Source organism: Symphalangus syndactylus, chromosome 4 (genome assembly GCF_028878055.3).
Source record: "Symphalangus syndactylus isolate Jambi chromosome 4, NHGRI_mSymSyn1-v2.1_pri, whole genome shotgun sequence".
In the NCBI taxonomy this organism is placed as follows: domain Eukaryota; kingdom Metazoa; phylum Chordata; class Mammalia; order Primates; family Hylobatidae; genus Symphalangus; species Symphalangus syndactylus.
This window is the reverse complement of record NC_072426.2, coordinates 71,451,266-71,465,700: the sequence shown is the minus strand read 5'-3', so window position 1 is coordinate 71,465,700 and position 14,435 is coordinate 71,451,266. Positions and strand designations below refer to the sequence as shown.

Below are 14,435 nucleotides of genomic sequence, written 5' to 3'. Positions count from 1 at the left end.
CTCACTGCAACCTCTGCCTCCCAGGTTCAAGTAATTCTCCTGCCTCAGCCTTGTGAGTGGCTAGGATTACAGGCACCTACTATCATGCCTGGATAGTTTTTGTATATTTAATAGAGATGGGGTTTCACTATGTTGGCCAGGTTGGTCTTGAACTCCTGACCTCAGGTGATCACCCCCCCCTCAGCCTCTCAAAGTGCTGGGATTACAGGCATGAGCCACCACAACAGGCCCAAAAGCTTAGTGTTTTTAAAGATATTAGACATGTTTCTTGTTTAAAAAATATCTTAGCAATAATGTAGGAGAATAAGAGAAACATTTTTCTAAAAAAGGGAAATCACTGTGATTATTTTATCTTATTGGAATGTTGAATAATATAGTCTGCTTTATTAATCATCAAGCATGCTATGGATTTTCCATTTTTATAGGATTTGTATCTCATTTGAGGTAATACTGGTAATTCTTGTACTCCATTTGAAGATGAAAAATATAGGCCAAACTCATAGACCTTGCATAGAAGCTGGACAATGAAGACAGCTCTGGAGGAACACATAGATACACACACGCAGACACACATATATATATATATAGTATACACACATTTTTTTAAACTTTCTTTTTTAAAGTTTTAAAGCTTTTAAAGTAAAAGCTGACCCCTCCCCTCTCCTGGAGTGGGCGGCCCCTCTCCTCTCCCAAAGTGGGCGGGGACAGAGGTTGCATGGACAGCTTTCCTTGTGACACCACAGGTCCCTCTGGACATGCTGCTGCCTGGCCACATCTCCTTTCACATTCATCTTTCTCATCGACCAATGGGCTTGGATCATTAAGGCCACGCCCATATTCTGAGTTCCAGTGGGACCCTGATTACACCTCCTCTGGCTCAGTCACACAGCTGCCTGGTATGTGACTGGAGGTATTTTGCAGTCATTGCTGGGATTTCACTGATGTGGCCCCAACACTGCCTCCCTCCCCACCCCGCGATGTCAGAAGAAACTCGACAGTAAATTGGCCATGGCCAAGAAAAAGGTAAAATAAATCAGGTCATGGCCCCGCAACCCAGCCACAAATGCCCTCCAATGGCAAGACCATTACCAGAGTCCATACCACTCCTGAGGCACACCGGGCTGGGGCCCCCAAACCCAGCATCTCTGGGGTCCCTCAACCAAAGTCTTGTCAGTCAACCCTGCCCCTTCAGTAAGCAGCCCAGCCCCTGCCCTCACCAGTCACCCCAGGGTGACTTTGGGTGGGTGACTCCTGGGACTCCCTGGTCCATACTCAGCCCTCACCTGCTGCTGCCCCAAGCCCTACCTCCCTGGGTTCTTTGGGCTTACATCTCCAAGGACCTGGGTCCCCCAGCCCAAGCCCCTGCCCTCACCAGTCACTCTGGGTGACTTTCAGCTGGTGACTCCTAGGGCTCCCTGCTGTGGACTCTGCCTCCCCTTCTGCTGCCCCAAGCCCGACCTCTCTGGGCTCTTTGGGCTGGTGTCTCCAAGGACCTGGGTTCCAGCCCTGCATCCCCCTCCCCCATCATGGAGCAGTGACTCATGCATCATGGTGATGTGATCTCCCCCTCCCCAGGAGGAGTGGAATGTAGTGATGTCACAATCCCCCTGGGAACTGTCATTACTGCTCTAAGACCAGCCTTTGATCTTATGACCCCATCCCCTAAGCGTTCTCACCCCATTTCTGGTTTCTCTGGTTGCAGCACAAATTTCCAGCTGGAAGGGGAATGGTGACTATGGACCTGGGAGCAAGAGTTATCAGGCTGCCTTACTCCCTTAGCATAGACATTGACAGTGTGAAAAGGCTACACTTCCCCCATGAGCTCAAAACATTAACAGTATCTCTGGGTGGCAATGGGAGAATGGGTTTTGTTTGGTTTTCTCCCAGGCTTCTACTCTCCAGAGAGACTTTAACATTTTTTTCCTGAGTTTTCCACCTCATATTCTAATTCTCCATGGTTCTAGGACCAGACTGCCCTTCAGTCAGTGGTCTCTGGAGTGAGATCGGCTCATCTTCTGTGGAACAGATCTTGAGAAACTGAACGTGACAGCTTGAATCTTCCTCATATCATCTCAACCTGGGATACTTTGAGTGCCACAGGATAAATGTGGGACATCTTTCTGAAGCATCAGTTTCCCTTGATTCTCTTGAGAGAGAAAAACACTTTAATGTACTTAGGGATCACAGTCACATAGGTTTCTAAGAGTATACCAGACCTCTCTGAAATGAGGCTTGAGTTGTTCTCTTTCTGATACATTCCCAGATTTAACAGAAAGCCTTCCTCCCGCCATGAGGAGACATTGATATAAAAGTTTGAGAGGTACTGATGCACTTCTTAACACCAACAGACATGTGAGGATATACGACTCTAAACCACACAGTGTACAGTTCCTGCCTACTTAATGTTTACTTTTCTGCCTCTGCCTCTGGTTTTGGTCCCTGGAAGCTGCTGGTTCATGGCAAAACCCCAGAGCTTGGAGTCAGAAGACTGAGTTTAAGTTCCAGTATTGCCTTTTTTTTTTTTAAGCCATGATATCAGTCCCTCTTAGTCACTAAGTGATTGTGACAACACCTTGTACAGTTGTCGGTGACATTAAATCAGATGGTGTATAAGATTATTTTGTAAAACTGTAAAGGAGGATGTGACTGTAGGAGCTTGTAGTTCTCATGAGTATTACTGCTCTTCTTTCCCACAGTTAAAAGAATATCAGCAGAGGAACAGCCCTGGTGTTCCAGCAGGAGTGATGAGGAAAACGAAAAAAATCACAGTAGCTCTGAGACAACCACTTCTGGTGGTTGCCACTCACCTGGGGATATGAGTCTTGGCTGGCCAGGCTCCTGGGGATAGGAGGCCCAAGGGGCAGTAGAGGGTAATTGTTAAGACTGTGGAAGAACTGCCAGGTCCTGGTTAAGAATTCTGGGTTTGAATCCTGCCTCTCCATCTGCTAGGGATATGATTTAGGGCAAGTTGCTTGAGCTCTTTGGGCCTCTCTTTTCACATCTGTAAAATAGAAGTGGTGTTGCTTGCCTTCCATTTGTGAAGTTTAAATGAGATTTGTAATTGCTGTTGTTTTTATGTTAATCTCTAGTACCTGGCCTGCTGTAAACACCCAGGACAGCCAGGAAATGGTTGTTGTTGTTTGATTTTCCTCATTCCCAGTCTCAAGGGGAAGCCAGGCCAATGAGAACAGCCACTTGTCATCAGGCTGTCCCTTTAGGAGTCACTGAAAGGGCCCCAGGCACTACAATTAAGAGAAGATCTAACTTGCCACAAGATTGCTGGGTGACCACAGAAAAATCACTTCTTCTCCTGGGCCTCAGTTTTCTCCTCTGTAAGATGATACCAGATAAGATCAGTGTCTTTAAAACTTGTGTTTTTGCTGGAGCCCCCTTTGCTCAAGTGAACTCTTACTCAGAAGTCTGGTTTTTTTAAATGGAGGTGGTGGTCTGGAGCTCTACTAGATTCATCGCCCATGTCCTGGGCTGAGGAGAGGGGTCCAGTGAGTGGATTAAGAGCTGCATTGCTCAGGAGACTCTTCTATGTATTTGTTCCTGCCCCTGGCAAGGCAGCAGGTGGCCATTTGGAAGAATGGCACAGGCCATGGTTTTGATCTCTGCTCTTCTTCAGCATTTCGCTTCCCTGAACCCACATTTTCCTCCTTCCCTGACTTTCTTGCTTCTTTCTAAACCACTTCTGTCTTTCTCCCCCTGCCCTTGTTTTTCTCTTTTTGCCTCCTGTAGATTCAGGACACTCTGAAGGTGCTGGTGTCCAAAATTAACCATTCCAAAGGGGGAGTGCTCTCCCATTGGACAAATGGAAGGTGAAGCAGTGCTGAGACCCCTCTCTGCCTTGCTCTCTCCAGCTGTGCATGCCCCTGAGGCTTCTCTGGTTTGGGGGATACTTTGGCTTATTTTATGTTGCTGCCATTAACCTTTAGCCTGTTTATGTCTGCTTCTTCACCTGCTTGATTAATTGAGTTTTTTCCTTCCCTGCATCTTTTATCATCTTGGAGAAGGTGAGACATACCTTAAAGTTTAAAAGTAATTTGGGAATAGTGTACGGAGCAGGCATGTGGGATCTGGGGCTTTTTGTTGTCATTGTTGAGACAGGGTCTCAGTCTGTCACCCAGACTGGAGTGCCATGGTGTGATCTCAGCTTACTTCAACCTCTGCCTCCCAGATTCAAGTGATTCTCTTGCCTTAGCCTCCTGAGTAGCTGGGATTACAGGCATCTGCCACCACACCCGACTAATCTTTCTATTTTTAGTAGAGACTGGGTTTCTCCATGTTGGCCAGGCTGGTCTTGAACTCTTGACTTCAAGTGAGCCACCTGTCCCCACCTCCCAAAGTGCTGGGATTACAGGCATGAGCCATTGTGCCCGGCCTGGGACTTGGGCTTTTGAATGCCCAGTGTCGTACTCTCAGACTAAGAGAGATGAAAAAAAAAAACAACAACAAAAAACAAAAACAAAACCGACCTTTAGGTTTTGCCCTAAAGGCAAAGATCTATAGACCATATAAAAGTTTGTGCTTATTTTGGATTAATTCACTTTGGTTTAAGAGTAGGGAACATAGGGTTAAGATAAAATAAGTTCACATTATAGCTGGAAGGGTTGAAGCTATTTTTTCAGAGAACCAACTGTAAATGATGTGAGGTTAACCAAACAGATGAGTGACTAAGACCCTAATCTCTTGAAAATTAAATGGACACTTAGCATATTTATTGGGCTTTTGACAACAAAGGCACTTTGCTAAATAAACAGTGGAGAGAATAGCTGAACAAGGTAGGGTGCAGACTGAGGGAGGCAGACTCCTCTGAAGGAGGCAAGAAAGAAGCTTGGAACATTCCAAATGCTCAGCTCAGTGGGAGGTTGGTTCTGAATGGACTCAAGGGTGGAAGAGGTGACATTTGAGGTTGGCTGGAAGATTAAAGGTGGGTAACATTCATCCATATGGGGAGTGGGGGAGGCAGCGGGAGAGGTGAGGTCATGGCCATCATTATGAACTCATAGAGCACCTTTCAGAAGCACAAAGAGCCTGGTGGGAGGCAGAGCATAGGGACACATGGGCTTGGAGACGACCTCCTCTGGCTGTGATTTGGCATTTCCTCCATATCTAACTTGCCTGGGAGATTTCTGCCAAGCCGAAGGAGCAAGGCACGAATGGAGGCAGATCATGCTGGAGATGGGCATGGGGAGCGGGACTGACAGAGCTCCCTTGGCTGCTGTTAGAGAGTTGTTCAGTCATCACACCTGTTACCCCCAGTCGGTCAGGTCTGTCCAGGTGCTGTGTCTCACCTTGCTGGCTCAGAAGAGACACTGAATGATACGGTGGGAAGCACAGGCCTAGGGGAATCCTGCAGCCATGCCCAGCCCAGGTCTTTCTGTTCTGGAAACAAAGACCCAGATCCCCATATTTCCTTCTTGCTATTTTGTTTTTGGTTTCGTTTTTGTTTTTGAGATAGAGTCTCGCTCTCTCACCTGGAGTGAGTGGTGCGATTTTGGCTCCCTGCAGCCTCTGCCTCCCAGGTTTAAGTGATGCTCATGCCTCAGCCTCCCCAGTACTTCAGATTACAGACATGCACCATCATGCCTGGCTAATTTTTTTGTATTTTTACTGGAGATGAGGTTTCGCCATGTTGCCCAGGCTGGTCTCAAACTCCTGGCCTCAAGTGATTCACCTGCCTCAGCCTCCCAAAGTGCTGGGATTACATGCATGAGCCACTGTGCCCAGCCCCTTGCTGTTTTTATACTTTTTCTATAGCCATAACTTTTTCCCATGTAAGTTTTTGCTTATTTGAATTTCTTATTTTTATTACCCCTGCATCATCTGCTACCCTGAAGGATCCGGAGGTAAGAGGCCCTGGGCCAAGGTGCAGTGACCCTGTAGGCCAGCCCCCAACCTCCTCCCACAGTGGGGGCTGGGTGCCCCTCTGCCAGCTGAGACAGCTCACACACACCCCAGCCCTAATGATTGTTCTCTCTACCTCTCCCCGCAATCCTCCTCCAATTCCTCCTCTCTGCATGTGCCTCAGAGCCAGTACCAAGAACTAGCAGTAGCCCTGGACTCAAGCTCCACAACAGTCAGTCAACTCAATGAAAACACTGAGTCATTGCTAAGAGTCCAGTGGGGTCCCCTGATTCCATGCTGCCAATCCTGGGCTTCAGTTTCCCTTTGGGGCCCTGAAGAAAGGGTCTGGGGGCCTCTGGTGCCAAGGGTAAATGGGGAGCTGGGGTGCCCAGGCCTCACCTGGAGGGACCCCAGAGCATGGAGCATGCAGCATGGCTCTTCTGTTGCTGCCCTCTTTGCTGCAGGGTGGAATGTCCTGCCCAGAAGGCAGCATGGCCATTTCTTGCTGCTTTTGTGTGTGGTTGTTAGAGGCAGCCTGGGGCTGAGTCAGTTGCCGTGGGTTAGTTGGGGGGCACTGTGGGGAGTGAGCACTGGATGCAGAGTTTGGAGGCCAAGTGCCACCCTGCCATTACCTGGCTGTGGCCTTGACCAAGTCCCAGGTGGGGGATTGCGTACTTGTACTGTGAAGGTATAGAAGAGTACCTTTAGTATGTTACCATTTGTGTAGAGAGGGGGAACGTGTGTGTGTGCGTGTGTGTGTGTGTGTATGTGCATACTATGATAATATACATAAAACATGTCTGCAAGGATTTGTAAAAAATTCAGCAGAGAGCAACAGGGTGGCTGGGAGATACTTCCCATCTGTACCTTCTGAGTTTTGGACTATGTAAATGTATCATCCTTTCAAAAAGTGAATAAAAGATTAATTTCCCCCTTCCTATCTGTGCCCCCACCCCCAGCAAGAAAAATGGGCTTAGAGAATAAGATAGACCTGGGTATTCAAATCCCAGCTCTGTCTAAGTGATCTTAGGCAAGCACTTAACCTCTAATACTAATAATAGAAATTCTAATACTCTAATACTAACTCTAATACTAATAATAGAGGTAATCATAGTAACTGTCTCATATGGTGGTTATGAGGATTCAATGGGATCGTTAGCATGGTACCTGGTGAAGCACTCGATAAAGGTTCAAACAGTGGTAGTAATAACAGTAATAACAATAGCAATATTATCTGATCTCTCTGGGCCTCTGATAGCCAGCTGTAAATTCAATCTTTTTCCCTGTCCCTTCCAACTTTACTGAGTTCTTTTAAAAACCAGACCACAGGCTTAGAAATGCCTTGACCTTTACTGACCGAATTGTATATTGAGCCTAGCCCTAGCCCTTTTAAGGGGCACTGTGTGGAACAGCCTGGGATCCCCAGATCGAAACTTCTCACTCTTTACCATCCAGTCCTCCAGCCACTGTGAAGCAGTCCTTGAGTGGCAGTTACAGCAGTCCATAAAGGCTGGGACACAGCTGGAAGCACATGTGACACAGGTGAGGCTTTGTAGAGGGAGGGATGTGGAAGGAAGATGACCCCAGGTGGCCAGGAGCAGGTGAGGACCAGTGACGGCCCTTCCTAACTTCTGTGCCCATTCTTGCAGATGATGGAATCACTTAAGACCAGCTAGAGGGAGATGAATATGCTCAAAATCTAAAAGGAGAGAGGGCCCGGTGGCAGCAGAGGGTGTGGAAAATGTCAGAGGAGGTGAGACCTGACCCTTAAGCCCCCCACCTTACATGGGTCACTGGATCTTTCTAGGCATCTGTAAAATGGGAATAGTATAGCCAGAGGTGATCATGGGTCTAGGCTTTGTGGAGGTGGAGGCAGAGAGGGAGATGGTAGCCTGTCCAGCCACCAGCCCCTCTCTCCAGGGCCCTTTTGAAACCCCCTGCTTTGGGCAGGTTCACACAGAAGAGAGCTGAAGGAGAAGAAGCATGACACGCATTGGCTACAGGAGCTGGAGAGGAGCTTGGCTGAACTCAAAAACTAGATGGGTAAGATGGGGCTGCCATGGCCTGGGAGCAGGGCTGGCATCAGAAGACTGTGGGGGTGGCTTAGAATGCCCCAGGGAGGTGGGTAGATGGAAAGGCTTTGAGGCAGAGGGAAAGAGGTCTGTGCCAGGAGATGGCAAGTCTTGCAATCTCCATGAACCTCAGTGTCCGCATCAACAAAGAGGGAGGAGTGCTCATTGTCAGCCATCCACAGTGCTCTCTATCTGAAAGTGGCTTGGAAGATTGGCTACCATCTGACAGAGAGGAATCCTTAGCAGTGAGGCCAAGTTTGGGGAGCCTGAGAGGAGCTGTGCACCAAGAGAAGGGCTTTTATTTGTTGTTTTGTTTTGTTAACCCAGAGGCCCTTGTTGTCTGCTTCCTTTCTCAGCTGAACCCCTGCCCCCGGAGCCCCCAGTAGGGCCCTCTGAGGTGGAACAGCAGCTACAAGCTGAGGCCGAGCCCCTGAGGAAGGAGCTGGAGAGTCTGGCAGGACAGCTCCAAGCTCAGGTGCAAAACAATCAAGGCTTGAGTCACCTGAACTGGGAGCAGGAGAGGTTGCTGGAACAGTAGATGCTGCAGGAGCAGGAGAGGCTGCAGGAGCTGGAGGAGAAGCTACGGGAGCAGGAGAGGCTGGGAGAGTGGGAGGAGAGGCTGTGGGAGTGGGAGGAGAGGCTGTGGAGCGGGAGGACAGGCTGCTGGAGCTGGGGTGGAAGGCCAAGCTCTGGGAGGAGCAGGCAGAGACGCGCATGCAGACCCTGCAGAACCGTGCCACCATCAACCGCGCGCTCTCTCAGAACCACGAGTTCAACTAGCAGCTGGCTGGGCCACAGAGCGGCTTAGAGGAGCTGGTGTGTTGCCCCACCTGGTGAGCCTGCCCTCCTCCCTTGCCCTCCAGGCCTTTGATTCCCCACCAGTAAAATGGGGCAGTGTAGCCCTCAAGAGAAATGGTACTTCTAAAGGCACCTGTGAGCCAGAGCCCTGCTCTGATGGCTGTGGGAGAGAGGGGATGATTTTTCTAACCTGCCTCCACCCTTCCTGGTGCCATGGGAGGCAGACACCAAGTTCTGGGGTCTCCAGCTGCAGTGGGTGGCAGCTGATTGCTTCTCTCTGTTCAGAACAACGAGAATAAGAGTGCACTGCAGTTGCAGCAGCAAGTAAAGGAGCTGCAGGAGAAGCTGGGCAAGCTGAAGGAGACCGTAACCTCTGCCCATCCAAGAAGGGCTGGGAAGTGAGCACCAGCCTCTGGGGAGGGGAGGTGCGAGGCCAAAAGCAGCTCCAGCCTGGGGGCAGGTGACCCCAGCTCCCTCCAGGGCAGTCCTGTGACTGTTTCTTGCTTCCTGCTCTCTGACTTTTACAGATGGGTAGCCCTGGGCTCCTCCCAGGTGTGGACATCATCATCCCAGCTAGAGGCATGAAGCTCCCCAATCACAGTGGAAGAGTCGTGGTATAAGAGGCTCCTTATGCCAGGCGTGGTGGCTCACGCCTATAATCCCAGCACTTTGGGAGGCTGAGGCAGGAGAATCACTTGGGGTCTGGAGTTTGAGACCAGTCTGGACAACATGGCGAAACCTCATCTCTACTAATATCACACACACACACACACACACACACACACACACACACACACACACACACACATTAGCTGGGCATGGTGGCACATGCCTGTAATCTCAGCTACACAGGAGGTTGAGGCATGAGAATCGCTTGAGCCTGGGAGGTGGAGGTTGCAGTGAGCTGACATTGCACCACTGCACTCTAGTCTGGGCCACAGAGTGACACTCTGTCTCAAAACGAAACAAAACAAAACAAAAACAAAAAAGCCTCCTTAGATTCAAAGTAGATTCCAGCCTCAGTTCCACTGGTCACCATTCAACCACTTTGCATCTCTAAGTCTCTGTCCCTTTAACTTCAAAAGGAAGTTAGCATTTTCCTTGCAGAGGTGCTGAGGATTAAATGAGATAATACGTGGAAAGTATTAGTCATATAGCACACTTAGCAGATGGTGGTTGGCTCCCTCTGCTTTTCCACCAGCCTGTGGCCTACAGTTTAAATGGTGAGAAGAAGAGTGTAAGATTTGAGGCTGGGGAAGGAGGCATGGGGTTCTAGGAAAGGGAGGCAGTCACTTAGGCCTGGAGCAAGGGACCAGGGGCCTGGGTGGGCAACAGAGCCCCACAGTGCCCTCAATACCCTATTAATGGGCCCAGAATCTGGAAGCCAGCCACCACGTGCCCTCATGCCCAGCTTCTGCAGGTGGAGCTGAAAAGCCAAGAGGCTCAGAGTCTGCAGCAGCAGGGAGACCAGTCCCTGGGTCACCTGCAGCAGTACGTGCCTGCCTATCAGCAGCTGACCTCTGAGAAGGAGGCGCAGCACAGGCAGTTACTGCTGCAGACCCAGCTCATAGACCAGCTGCAGCAGCAGGAAGCTAGTGGCAAAGCGGTGGCCGAGATGGCCCACCAAAAGTTTCAGGAGACCCAGGGGAGGAAATTGCTGAGGACGGGGCCTTGAGGGGGATGACCTGGCAACCTCCGTGCCTTCTCACTCTCTTTCCTGGCCCCTTAGGAGTGCCTGGAAGGTACCAGCCAGCAGAACCAGCAGCTACAGGCCCAGTTGAGCCTCATGGCACTCCCTAGGCAAGGTACAGGAGATCTCTCAGAGGAGGAAGAGAGAGCCCCAGAAGGAAAGGGGGACTGTTAGCAGCATAGGATCGAGGAGTTGGAAGAGACATTTAGAACAGCTGGTCGTTATGCTGACCGGGTGTCTGCACTAAGTTTGGTATCAATATGGTGACCTCCTGGGGCTGGGGGGCCACCAGGTTGCCTAAGGATGGGTGAACTGGCCCAGGTCAGAAAGGGAGCAGGTCAGAACTCCTGCACCGACTGGTAGTGGGACTGTGCCTGGGCAATATAGCAAGATCTTGGTTCTTGAAAGTAAAAATAAAGAACAGCAGCTCATTCCCCTCTGGGGAGGGGCTGGCTCAGGGTTACACAGGGAGGGTGAAGGCAGAGGTGGGCCTGTGGTACCTCCCTTGTTGGGTTGTCTGAGGACCCCTCTGGCCACCCCCCACAGGAGATGGAGGAGAACATCTGGACAACGAGGAAGAGGAGGCACCTTGGCCCATGCCGAGCATCCCGGAGGACCTGGAGAGCAGGGAGGTAATGGTGAGCCTGACTCCCCCTGCCCCCGCTTTGCCACCTTCCTCTGTGGTCCCTCCCAGACCCCCTTATGCTCTTGGTTTCCCCGCCTTCTGATTTCTGTGGACCCTCACCCCTTTCAGGAGCCCAGTGGTCAGACATCATTTCACCTGTGCATTTCACCAACAGGTGCACTCTCTGAGGCCCCAAGGGAAGGGGCTGCGCTCTACCTCCCTGCCCCATTTGTTCTGTATATGCCCCTAAAGGAATACTCACCTCTTGTCTTCAGGTGGCATTTTTCAACTCCGCTGGAGCCAGTGCCCAGGAGGAGCAGGCATGGCTATGTGGGCAGCTGAAGGAGCAAAGGGTGTGATGCCAGCGCCTGACTCACCCGCGTGGCCTTGGCCCAGAAGGAGCCAGAGGTAGTGGAACCAGCCTTAGGGACTGGGGGTGAGTCTGTGTGTGGGTAGACCCATCGGGCCCTGCAGGGGCCCATGGAGAAGTTGCAGGTGAGTGAGTCCTGGCATGGGCCAAGAAGTTTGGGGGCAGAGCAGGGCAGGGCAGGTTGCTCTCAAGATGTGACCCCATTATTTTGGGTCCAGAGTGGCTTTATGGACCTCCTGAAGGAGAAGGTGGACCTGAAGGACCGGGAGGAGAAACTAGAGCTTCGATCCATCCACTTCTCAGGAGAGACAGACACCATCGGTGAGTGAGAGGCCAGGGAAGGCAGGGGGAGCTGCAGGGCTATCGGAGGGGCCCCAGCATCTGAGCCCTGTCCTCCCGCAGGAAAGTACATCACAACGTATGAGAGCCAGAGGGCAGCGCCAAAGACGCGGCACCAGGAGGAGGACATCATCAGGCTGGCCCAGGACAAAGAGGAGATGAAGGTAGGGTGTGCAGCATCTCTGCGGGGGTGGGGGGTGGGCGTGAGCATGGGCGGGGGCACTGGCACCAGCGTGGCAGCTGAGCGCCCCTCCCTTCAGGTGAAACTGCTGGAGCTGCAGAAGCTGGTGTTGCGGCTTGCAGGTGATCACAACGAGGGGCATGGCAAATTCCTGGCCACTGCCCAGAACCCTGCTCATGATCCTGCTTCAAGGGCCCCAGTCCCTCAGGAGCTTGGGGCTGCTGACAAGCAGGGTGGTGAGTAGAGCCCTCAGGTGGGGTGGGCAGGCAGGAGCAGGGGAGGCTCGAACTATGCTCAGATCCCCACCCCCCTCTCTCCAAAGATTTTTGTGAGGTGAGCCGACAGCCTGGAGCCTGCACCAGGAGAGGCCGGGGGCGGGGGCGTTGTCCCCATGACAACCCCACTGCACAGCAGCTCATGCAGCTGCTTCCTGAGATGCAGGACCCCCAGGAATATCCAGGCTTGGGCAGCAGCCCCTGCATGCCATTCTTCTACCAGGCTGCCAAGAACAGGGAGCTAAACATCACCATCATCTAAGAGCTGGTCAAGAAATTAAAAAAGAAGAAAAAAAGGTTACAGGGTTAATCTCCTACACAATTCGTTTACTTCATTTGAATGTTAGAGTCACTCATGATTATTTGTGTTTCTAATTTGTAGTTTACATTTATTCGTAAAAAGTTAAAGGAGAATGGATCTTTCCCTGATGTTCACTCTGGCATCCCTTAGCATTTTTCTTTTTTAATTTCATAATTGTAGGTCATTAGAATGCATATTGAGTTCGCCCTTACGTGGTGGGAATTCAAACACACAAAGACTCACTATTTGCACAAAACTATTCTTTCTGGTTTGGAGTAGGCTGCCATGCTTGCAGCATGTATATTCATTACAGAATTCAGATAAAATTTGCTTATGTTTTGCTATTATGTTTGATCAAATTCTAATCACGGTGAGCTCATTAGCTCAATACATGGTTTGCCCTCAAGTGCGCACTGTTTATTACTTTGTAATATGCCACTATGAGTACTGACATTTAGAGTTGTTTAAAGGCCAAGACTGGAAACAGCCCTACCCTTATTTTCTGTGTATTGGGGATGGGAGTAATAACATTTTAGGGAGCTTTTTAAATCTCACAGAAGAGGAAAATCTCCTGCTCTGGCAGGTGTGTGCAGAATAGAGTATGTTTCATTTGTTCCTGTGCCAAGAATGAGCACTGTACTATGGTAGTTCCCTTAGGATTTGTATGTGCTCTGGGCTCATGAAGATACTGCATCATGAGTTGTGGCCATTGTACCCTTTTTTGATTACCTGAAAAGGGTTTATTTCTGAGACACGAAAGGCTCCCATCATTGACTGTGGTTGTGGAAAACCTTTCCTAGCTTAGAGCATTTATATCTATAACACATTTTAAAGTCAGAGTTCATGTTACCTGTTTTAATCACATGACTACATGTCCCAGTACACAAAAGGACACTGGTTGGCATTCTTCTTAAGGTATTTAGTAAAGATCATAAGAAATCCTTTAAGAGTTTAAATGTCCCAGAAAGGCATACAGGCTCTAGTCAAGAATGAATTAGAGTGAAGGAAAGCTGTGTGACACCTGGCATTCCTTTCTGTTCATGGAGCTTCTTTGAGGCTAGAAGATTGATTTTACCATCTAGACCTCTCTGGCTAATACCTATTCTTCAACCACATTGGTTACTCTGACATAGGAATTTACTTCTTTTCCTTGAATGGAAAACACTTTAAAAAATAATAACAAACATTATTATAAACTAATATATGTGAGAGTACTTGGTTGAAACAAAAAAGAGTTTTGGTAGACAGTATTATACTATATTTGAAAATCAAGGAGAAGTTTATGCAACTTAAAATGTTTACAAACTGCAGTGCAATCTACTATTTGCGAATGTCTCAGTATTATCAAGAAAAGCGTCTATACAATCACAGTTACATTTCCTCATAAAGTTCTTTATGAAGAGTGAAATATGTTTTCATACCTCTCAGTTTCAGTTACAGGCATATTTTGTGCAATATTTATGTTAATGTGCCTATACATTATGAATGAATTATTTCAGTCATACATTGTCTAAATGTGTGACTTTATGATGCTTGGGAAAGAATCAACAGTTAAACTTTGTGAAGTTCTAATGTCTGTGTTCCAAAATACGTCACATTATTCGATGGAGGGAGATATGTATGTGTGCTCCCTGGGGTGGGGATTTCTAGTTACTAGACCATCTCCGTCTTTAGCCTTTGGCATCCTTATGATACTTTTATACATATGACATTAATAGGAGAGCAATAATATGATTTTAGAGATGGAATTACAGATTTGCCTGCATTCACTGAAAGGGTGCAAATATTGGGTCATTTTGACTTCAACTAACTCTTCCAAATTATATGAATGTATCAATGTATTAGATAAACCCACTTTCAAAATTATAAAGAAAAAATGTTAGACCAAATAATGTGGCTAATTTTTTTTTTTTTTTTTTTTTTTTGAGACGGAG

At 48.9% G+C, this 14,435-nt stretch overlaps 1 pseudogene across 1 annotated transcript; it reads left to right on the top strand.

The window, feature by feature from the left end:
• Positions 1–814: 814 nt before the first annotated feature.
• Positions 815–12,635, top strand: LOC129480778 (golgin subfamily A member 2-like; annotated as a pseudogene). The gene is made up of 18 exons (XR_010120283.1): positions 815–1,023; positions 2,697–2,815; positions 3,742–3,821; positions 6,035–6,315; positions 7,263–7,392; positions 7,523–7,603; positions 7,801–7,893; positions 8,279–8,444; positions 8,582–8,738; positions 9,006–9,086; positions 10,141–10,371; positions 10,456–10,558; positions 10,972–11,048; positions 11,311–11,530; positions 11,624–11,726; positions 11,808–11,908; positions 12,005–12,161; positions 12,248–12,635. The product of XR_010120283.1 is annotated as a golgin subfamily A member 2-like (transcript).
• Positions 12,636–14,435: the final 1,800 nt, after the last annotated feature.